The sequence below is a fragment of the Pristiophorus japonicus genome, chromosome 14, assembly GCF_044704955.1.
Source record: "Pristiophorus japonicus isolate sPriJap1 chromosome 14, sPriJap1.hap1, whole genome shotgun sequence".
In the NCBI taxonomy this organism is placed as follows: Eukaryota; Metazoa; Chordata; class Chondrichthyes; family Pristiophoridae; genus Pristiophorus; species Pristiophorus japonicus.
In genome coordinates this window covers 124,786,064-124,794,482 of record NC_091990.1, presented here as the reverse complement: position 1 = coordinate 124,794,482, position 8,419 = coordinate 124,786,064, and positions in this window count along the sequence as shown.

The following is an 8,419-nucleotide window of genomic DNA, read 5'->3' as shown; positions in this document are numbered from 1 at the left end:
CCCAATGCGTTTGCAGCTGCTGCCATTTTAACTGCCACATTTTCGACAGCATGGAGGCCACCCACCACAGGCAAGCTAGGAGCCTAATTAAACAGTAAGGGCCCAAGTTTCCACACGATAAAAAACGGGCGCCCCTCCAAGCTGGGCGTCCGTTTTTCGCGCCTAAAAAAAAACACACGATTCTCGAGCGCCTTGCAGCTCCATGTCTGCCTGGCGCGGCGTGCAGGGGGCGGAGCCTACCACTCGCGACGATTTTGTAAGTGGGAGGGGGCGGGTACCATTTAAATTAGTTTTTTTCCTGCCGGCAACCCTGCGCGTGCGCGTTGGAGCGTTGGAGTGTGAAGGAAACATTGGCACTCGGCCATTTTTGTAGTTCTTTGTAGCTGTTAAATCTTTGAACATTTTTTAATAAAAACTCATTGCCATCAGCACATCAGCACTAAGGCTTCCTGCAGCCTTCTCACTGTCTCCTTCCCGCCCGCCGTCTGGAACGACTTCCTCCCCCCCCCCCCCCCCCCCCGCTGCGTTCGGTCGATCGGGCCCGCACTCCCGCCCGCCCGCCGTCTGGAACGGCTTCCTCCCCCTCCGGTGCGGGCGGTCGGTCGGTCGGTCGGTCGGTCGGTCGGTCCCGCACTCCCTCCCTCCCGCCCGCCGTCGGGAACGGCTTCCTCCTCCCCCCCTGCCGTCGGGAGCGAACGAACGAACTTGTGAGGCTGGCTGAAGCACTTTCACACAGGTAGGAAGATGGTTTATTTAATCTTTTCTTTGCTTATAAATTTTTATTCAAGTTGGATTTATTTGTATAATATTTGTAGAAGTATAAATAAGGATTTATTGTAGAATTTAATGACTTCCCCCCCCCCCCCCCCCCCCGACACCTAATTTGTAACCTGCGCCTGATTTTTTAATGTGTAGAACAGGTTTTTTCAGGTCTACAAAAATCTTCACTTGCTCCATTCTAAGTTAGTTTGGAGTACGTTTTCACTGTGGAAACTTTGAAATCAGGCGTCAGTGGCCGGACACGCCCCCTTTTGAAGAAAAAATTCTGTTCCAAAGTAGAACTGCAGAAAAAAAATGTGGAGAATTGCTATTTCTAAGATAGTCCATTCTCCACCTGTTGCTCCTAAAAATCAGGCGCAAATCATGTGGAAACTTGGGCCCCATAAGTGGCGACCTGCTGACACCATTGGCGCCAACACTTGATTTGGGAAGCCCCACATGATGATAAAGCAGTGACAGCTGGCCTGAGGCAACGGTATGGTCAGCTGAGGCCTGGGTAAGTTAATTTTTGGAAGGGTCCCTTGAGAGCCAGGAATGCCTGCAAAGAATCCTTGGACCCACCCATCTGCGAACTTGCCTCTTCTTTCCCTGACCAGCATCTGTTCATTAAGCACCCCCTCTCCATCTCCCATCTCAGCACTTACCTCATGCTGAGGACCATTTCCTTGGGTACCCGGCGGCGTCCAGTTCCCGCCCTAATTCCCATTCCCTCCTGCCGAACTTGACGTCTGTAATAAAGTTCCAGCGAGGGGACTACTGCTCCAACTAGTGGTTTACTGTGATAATGAAACTAATGCTGTATATAATAAAGAAGTCAGGTCACCTGACAAATTCCTGTGTAATTGAATCATCTTAGGGCCTGTGTGTTTCCGAGGTCGTAAGGAATATATCACATTGGTGACAAGGATGGGATTCCTGAATACCCTAGCTGAAATTTTTGTTGGTGGATGATTCCAGCCAAACAACTAAGAGACTAGCGAGGTCTTTTGTTTGCAGAACAGCTAAAAATCCAAGGTAAATTACAAGCACACTTGGCTGAACTGCCAGAGTCCAGATGGCTGCACCTATGGGAATAATAAGGCGCTCGGGTGAATTCCATTGCGACCGTGAAACTTTCAGAGCATAGAATGGATAGAAATGTTTTTCACCACGAATAGTATCATCAAAGTCCCCGATGATGAAAACTGTAATCGGGTGACGTTAGAATGAAAACGGGCTGTTTTCCTAACTGAAGCAGGCCCTGAGGTGTATGAAATCCTGAAAAATGTGCTTGTTCACATCAAGTCAAAGGACACATCACTTAGGGAGATTCTAGGCAAGTTAGAACAGCACTACAATCCTAAGCCCCTGGAAATTGCTGAAAGTTATCGTTTTGGAACACGAGATCAGTTAATTGCCGAAACTTTCTGTTGTGTATGCATGCCTGTTTACTGTGTGATGTCTGTAACACTGTTATGCAACACTGAATGTACCCTTACATTGTACACACCTTAGCTGTACACCAGCGGGTACTGCTGCTGGAGACCTAAGGGTTACCTGCAACAGGTATCTGTTATAAACAAAAAGGCCTTGTGCATGTTGATGCAGGTGAGAGCCTTCGATGATTCTTCCAGTTCCTGTGTCATGTAGGCTGAAGTCAGATCCAGCTTCATGAACGTCTTTCCTCCCGCCAGCGTTGCAAAGAGGTCGTTGGCCTTTGGTAGTGGGTATTAATCCTGCAGGGAGAAACGATTGATAGTTACTTTATAATCGCCACAGATTCTGACAGTGCCGTCACCCTTGAGGACTGGGACAATAGAACTGGCCCACTCGCTGAACTCAATCGGTGAAATGACGCCTTCTCTTTGCAGCCAGTCTAGCTCGATCTCTACCCTTTCTCTTATCATGACAGTACTGCTCTCGCCTTGTGATGGATGGATTGCGCCCCTGGAATTAGGTGGATCTACACTTTTGCTCCTTGGAATTTCCCGATGCCTGGTTCGAACAGCGAAGGGAATTTGTTTAAGACCTGGGCACACGAAGTGTCGTCAGCGGGCAATAGCACTCGGATATCGTCCCAGTTCCAGCGTATCTTTCCCAGCCAGCTCCTGCTGAGCAGTGTGGGATCATCACCCAGTTCCACCCAGAGTGGTAGCTTGTGCACCGCTCCATCGTAGGAGACCTTTACGGTAGCACTGCCGATTACAGGAATCAGTTCTTTCGTGTAAGTTCTTAGTTTCTTGCGACCTGGAGTTAAGACTGGCCTTGAGGCCTTGTTGCACCACAGCCTTTTGAAAGTCTTTTTGCCCATGGTAGACTGGCTCACACCCGTGTCCAGCTCCATTGCCACCGGGAGTCCATTTAGTTCAATATTCAGCATTATCGGGGGACAATTCTTGGTGAATGTGTGCACCCCATGTACCACTGCCTCCTCTATCTGTGCTCTGGTTCGTCATGATCCTCCATGGATCTGTCCTCCTCTGCAGGTTTAACAGGCTTAGCAGCTCGCCTGCACACTCGTTGGAAGTGTCCCATTGTTCCACAGCCCTTGCAAATGTACTCTTTGAATCGGCATGAATGGAAATGATGATCACCTCCGCAGCGCCAACAAGGTGTTAATGGCCTAGCATTCATCACCCTTGATGGTGGACTCTGAGTCATCTGCGGACGTGCAGCTGCAGGTATGTGTGACCTGCCCTGTACGTTACAATTCGAAATCAACATCACTTTGTTCACCGTACTTGTAGCAGCACTTGTGTGCTGAGAGATTTGCTTCCTATCACTGGTGGCAATGAATGCCTGGGCAATCGCTATGATCTTACTCAAGGTTGGGGTCTCTATAGTCAAAAGTTTGCGAAGTATGGTTTCGTGGCCAATGCCAAGTATGAAAAAGTCTCCGAGCATGTGCTCCAAATGTCCTTCAAATTCGCAATGTCCTGCAAGGCATCTTAGCTCGGCAACATAACTCGCCAATTCCTGACCTTCAGACCTTTTGTAGGTGTAGAACCGGTACCTCGCCATCAGAACGCTTTCATTCGGGTTCAAATGCTCTCGGACCAGTGTGCACAAATCGTAGTATGATTTCTCTGTGGGTTTCGCTGGAGTGAGCAAATTCTTCAAGAGGCCATTCGTTGGTGCCCCACAGATGGTGAGGAGGATTGCATTTCATTTGACAGCACTCTCTTCCCCATCTAGCTCATTGGCCACAAAGTATTGGTCGAGTCGTTCCACAAAAGTTTCCCAATCATCTCCCTTCTGAAAATGTCTCCAGGATGCCCACTGTTCTCTGCATCTTTGAGGTTCGCTATCTGTATCTCGTCGCCAGTTGTTGTATATGGAGAAAGAGTCAGACTGAACATGTGAGCTCAAAGTAAAGTGTGACCTTAGTCTTTTATTGCAGGTCTCCAGAGTGCCTCTCCAACCTGTGAAGCCTCCTTCAATACCTGTGCTCCCAAGGGATTATGGGATCCCTTGGGACTCCAGGGGATGACCCCTCTGGAGCTGTATAGAGTAAATACAAGTCCACATATATAACACCTAATGTAACCATGTCTGTTGAAACCATGTCACCCAAAAGTGATGCAAATGATAGAATGTACAATGCAGGTTCAACTATGTGTGATCAGAACCAAGGTGTCATGTATACTGGTAGGACACTGCCAAATGACATTAGATCCTACAGGGACCAGCTGATGCCAATGGAATCCTCCTGTGGGAGACCCCCAGGTCCAGCAGGCTACCTGAACAAGTAGCCTGGACCTTTGGAACGAATGTGATGCCCCTTGCAGGACACACACACAGCCAGTGGGAACACACCCACTACAGGGACAGTGGTCAATGGGCAGCCCAGCCACCACCAATGGCAACCTGCACCAGACCAGCCCTACAACCCTTGGCCACCAAGGGCAACACCAGGAGCATGAGGCCAATACCCTCCCTGACAAACCCTGGGATGACCTGACCCTCATCCCAATTGGTGGACAAGGAGCCCACCCAGTCTTGTGGCCCTGCCCACCACCCCACAACTACCCACATCACAGTGTACACATACCACCCATTGCTGCAATGGCTACCCTCCCCCCCCACCCCCGAGTGATCCCACAACAGTGACACCCACTTGGTCTGTGTGTGAGGGAGGGGAAACATACGAGGCCAGCCTCAAGCACAGGGTTCACACCTGGCAACCACACATCCTTACCACAACCTCCCATAGCCCACCACTGATCACTTCCCCTGGTCATGATAATAAGGATATGAAAAATGCTTAGGGGGGAGTGTTGTTGTGTATGCATGCCTATTTACTGTGTGATGTCTGTAACACTGTTATGCAACACTGAATGTGCCCTTACACTGTATACACCTTACCTGTACACCAGCGAGTGCTGCTGCTGGTGACCTAAGGGTTACCTGCACACTGCAGGTAACCCAATATAAAAAGGAGCTCACAGCTTGCGGTCCTCACTCGAAGAGCTGCAAATAAAGGACTACAGGTCTACACAGTTTAAGTATCATACCCTGCCTCGTGGAGTAATTACTAAAGGTGCCTACATACACTACATTATCAGTGAGTAGAACATTGTAGCATTAAAGAAGCTATTCACTGTCATTTCAGAAACTTTCAGGACTGAGCATTGCATGGCCGCTTTGTTTGTGGGATGAAAAATGATGCAATCAGAAGAAAATTATTGACAACTCCTAACTTGACTTTTGATTTAGCTTGTCAGATGGATATGGCTGACAAATATTCCCGAGAATTTTGTACCATTTCCAGTCATCAGACAACCGAGGTGAATCTCCTTCACGTTAAAAGTAAAAGTCAGTTGAGCCTCAAGACCTCAGCAACTGGCCAATCTAACAATACATTGAAGTAATGCTGTCGGTGCCTGGGACAACACATTGCTCAAAGTTGTCCATATGCGAAGACAAAGTGTTCCTTCTGCAGAAAAACTGGGCATCTTGCGAAGGCATGCCAACTGAAGAGTAAACCAACTTTCAAGGCTATAGGTAGAAATCCCCAGAGACTACATAGTATGGAAGAAAGCAACCGGATGAAGAGATACACGTCATCAGCAGCACGAGGATATCTAACAACGATTCAAAAAGTATCATTATCCACGTAGATGTTGCAGGAACCAAGATACCCATGGAAATTGACACTGGTGCATCCGTGAGCATAGTACCGGAATCACTAGATCGCGACAAATTGTGTGATTTCCCATTGGAGATATCCAAGGTAGAGCTGCAAGGCTACTCAGGCGAGCAAATTTCTGTGGTAGATCGTATCATTGTACCGGTGAAATACGAGGATCAATTTCAAGGCTTGCCTCTCTTAGTAATGGCAGGAGATAAGCCTGCCTTACTAGGAAGAAATTGGTTGAAATCACTGAAGCTGGATTGGAGTGAGATTTTTTGTGCTGAAACTAGATTTGCAACAAGGATGATGTAATCAAGAAGTATCCGAAGGTGTTCTGCAAAACAGGCAGTCCGATCCAAGGCTTAAAGGCAAATGTCAGGGTACAGAAGGACGCCGGACCAGTTTACTGCAAGCCACGTCCCGTACCATATGCACTCAAGGAGAAAGTTGAGCAAGAACTCAAAAGATTATTGTTATACCTAAGTCAGATTGATAAGGTAAGGTTGTGTGGTGATTATAAAGTAACAGTAAACCAGGTTCTAGAAGGTAATCTCCCCAATACATTGCCAAATGTAGAAGATTTGTTCACAATGCTGACAACGAAGTCAGATCTTTGCAAAGTTAGATCTCACAAATGCCTACTTACAACTTGAGCTTGATGAGGAGTCCAAGTCATGCTTGACTATAAATACTTGTCGAGGCCTATATCAATTTAATAGGCTACCATTTGGAGTGTCTTCCGCCCCCACCATATTCCAAGGTGTGATGAACCAGATTTTGCAAGGCATTGAAGGGTTAATATATTATTTAGATGACATTCTAATTTCAGCACCAAACACACAAATCCATAACCCTGGGAATCGATACAGAACTGATTGAATGGTACAAAGCCGCGAGTCCTCGTCAGAGGATTTAGAGTGGGGGGAGTATTGAGCGGGGTGTTCAGACCACTACTGTATTCCATTTACATAAATAACTTGGATTCAGAAACTCAATGCAAAGTTATAAAATTTGCTGATGATAACAAATTGAGAGGAGCAGTGGAAATGGAGGAAGCAGCTCTAAAGTTACAGAATGAGTTAGAAAGTAAAATCAAGGAAAACCCAAAGATGTTTTATAAATATATTATAGCAAGAGGATAACTAAAGAAAGGGTAGAGCCTATTAGAGACCATGAGGATAATCTGTGTGAAAGTAGAAGATGTGTGTATGGTTCTTAATGAATACTTTGCATCTGTTTTCACAAAAGAGAAGGGCGATGCAGACGCTACTATTGAGGAGGAGGAGGAGTGTGAAATATTAGATTAAATAAGCATAGTGAGAGAAGAGGTATTAAGGAATTTAGCAGCTTTGAAAGTGGATAAGTCCTTAGGCCCAGATGAAATGTATTCCAGATTGTTAAGGAAGCAAAAGAGGAAATAGCAGAGGCTTTGACCATCATTTTGTAATCCTCTCTGGCTTCAAGTGTGGTGCCACACGACTGGAGGACTGCTAATGTGGTACCTTTGTTTAAGAAGGGAGAAGTGGATAAACCAAGTAATTACAGGCCAGTCAGCCTAAACTCAGTGGTGGGAAAATTATTGGAAAATATTCTGAAGGACACGGATTAATCAAGGACAGTCAGCACGGATTTGTTAAGGGAAGGTCGTGTCTGACTAACTTGATTGAATTTTTCAAGGAGGTAACCAGGAGGGTCAATGAGGGCAAAGCGTATGATGTAGTGTATATGGATTTTTGCAAAGCTTTTAATAAGATCCCACATGGCAGACTGGTCACGAAAGTAAAAGCCTATGGGATCCAGGGCAAAGTGGCAAGTTGGATCCAAAATTGGCTCAGAGGCAGGAAGCAAAGGGTAATGATTGATGGGTGTTTTTGTGACTGGAAGGATGTTTCCAGTGGGGTTCCGCAGGGCTCAGCACTAGGTCCCTTGCCTTTTGTGATATACATCAATGATCTAGACTTGAATATAGAGGGTATGATTAAAAAGTTTGCATATGATACTAAAATTGGCTATGTGGTAGAAAATGAAGAAGAAAGCTGTAGAATGATCAGCTGGTCAAAACAGTGACAAATAGAATTTAATCCAGAGAAGTGTGAGGTAATGCATTTGGGGAAGGCTAACAAGGAAAGGGAATACACATTAAATGGTAGGACACTGAGAAGTGTAGAGGAACAAAGGGACCTTGGAGTGCATGTCCACAGATCCCTGAAAGTAGCAGACCAGGTAGATAAGGTGGTTAAGAAGGCATACAGAATGCTTGCCTTTATTAGCCGAAGCATAGAATACAAGAGCAGGGGGGGTTATGCTTGAACTCTATTAAAAAACTGGCTAGGCCACAGCTAGAGTACTGCGTGCAGTTCTGGTCACCGCATTATAGGAAGGACGTGATTGCACTGGAGAGAGTACAGAGGAGATTTATGAGAATGTTGCTGGGAGTGGAGAATCTTGGCTATGAGGACAGATTGGATAGGCTGGATTTGTTTTCCTTGGAACAGAGGAGGCTGAGGGGAAACCTCATTGAGTGTA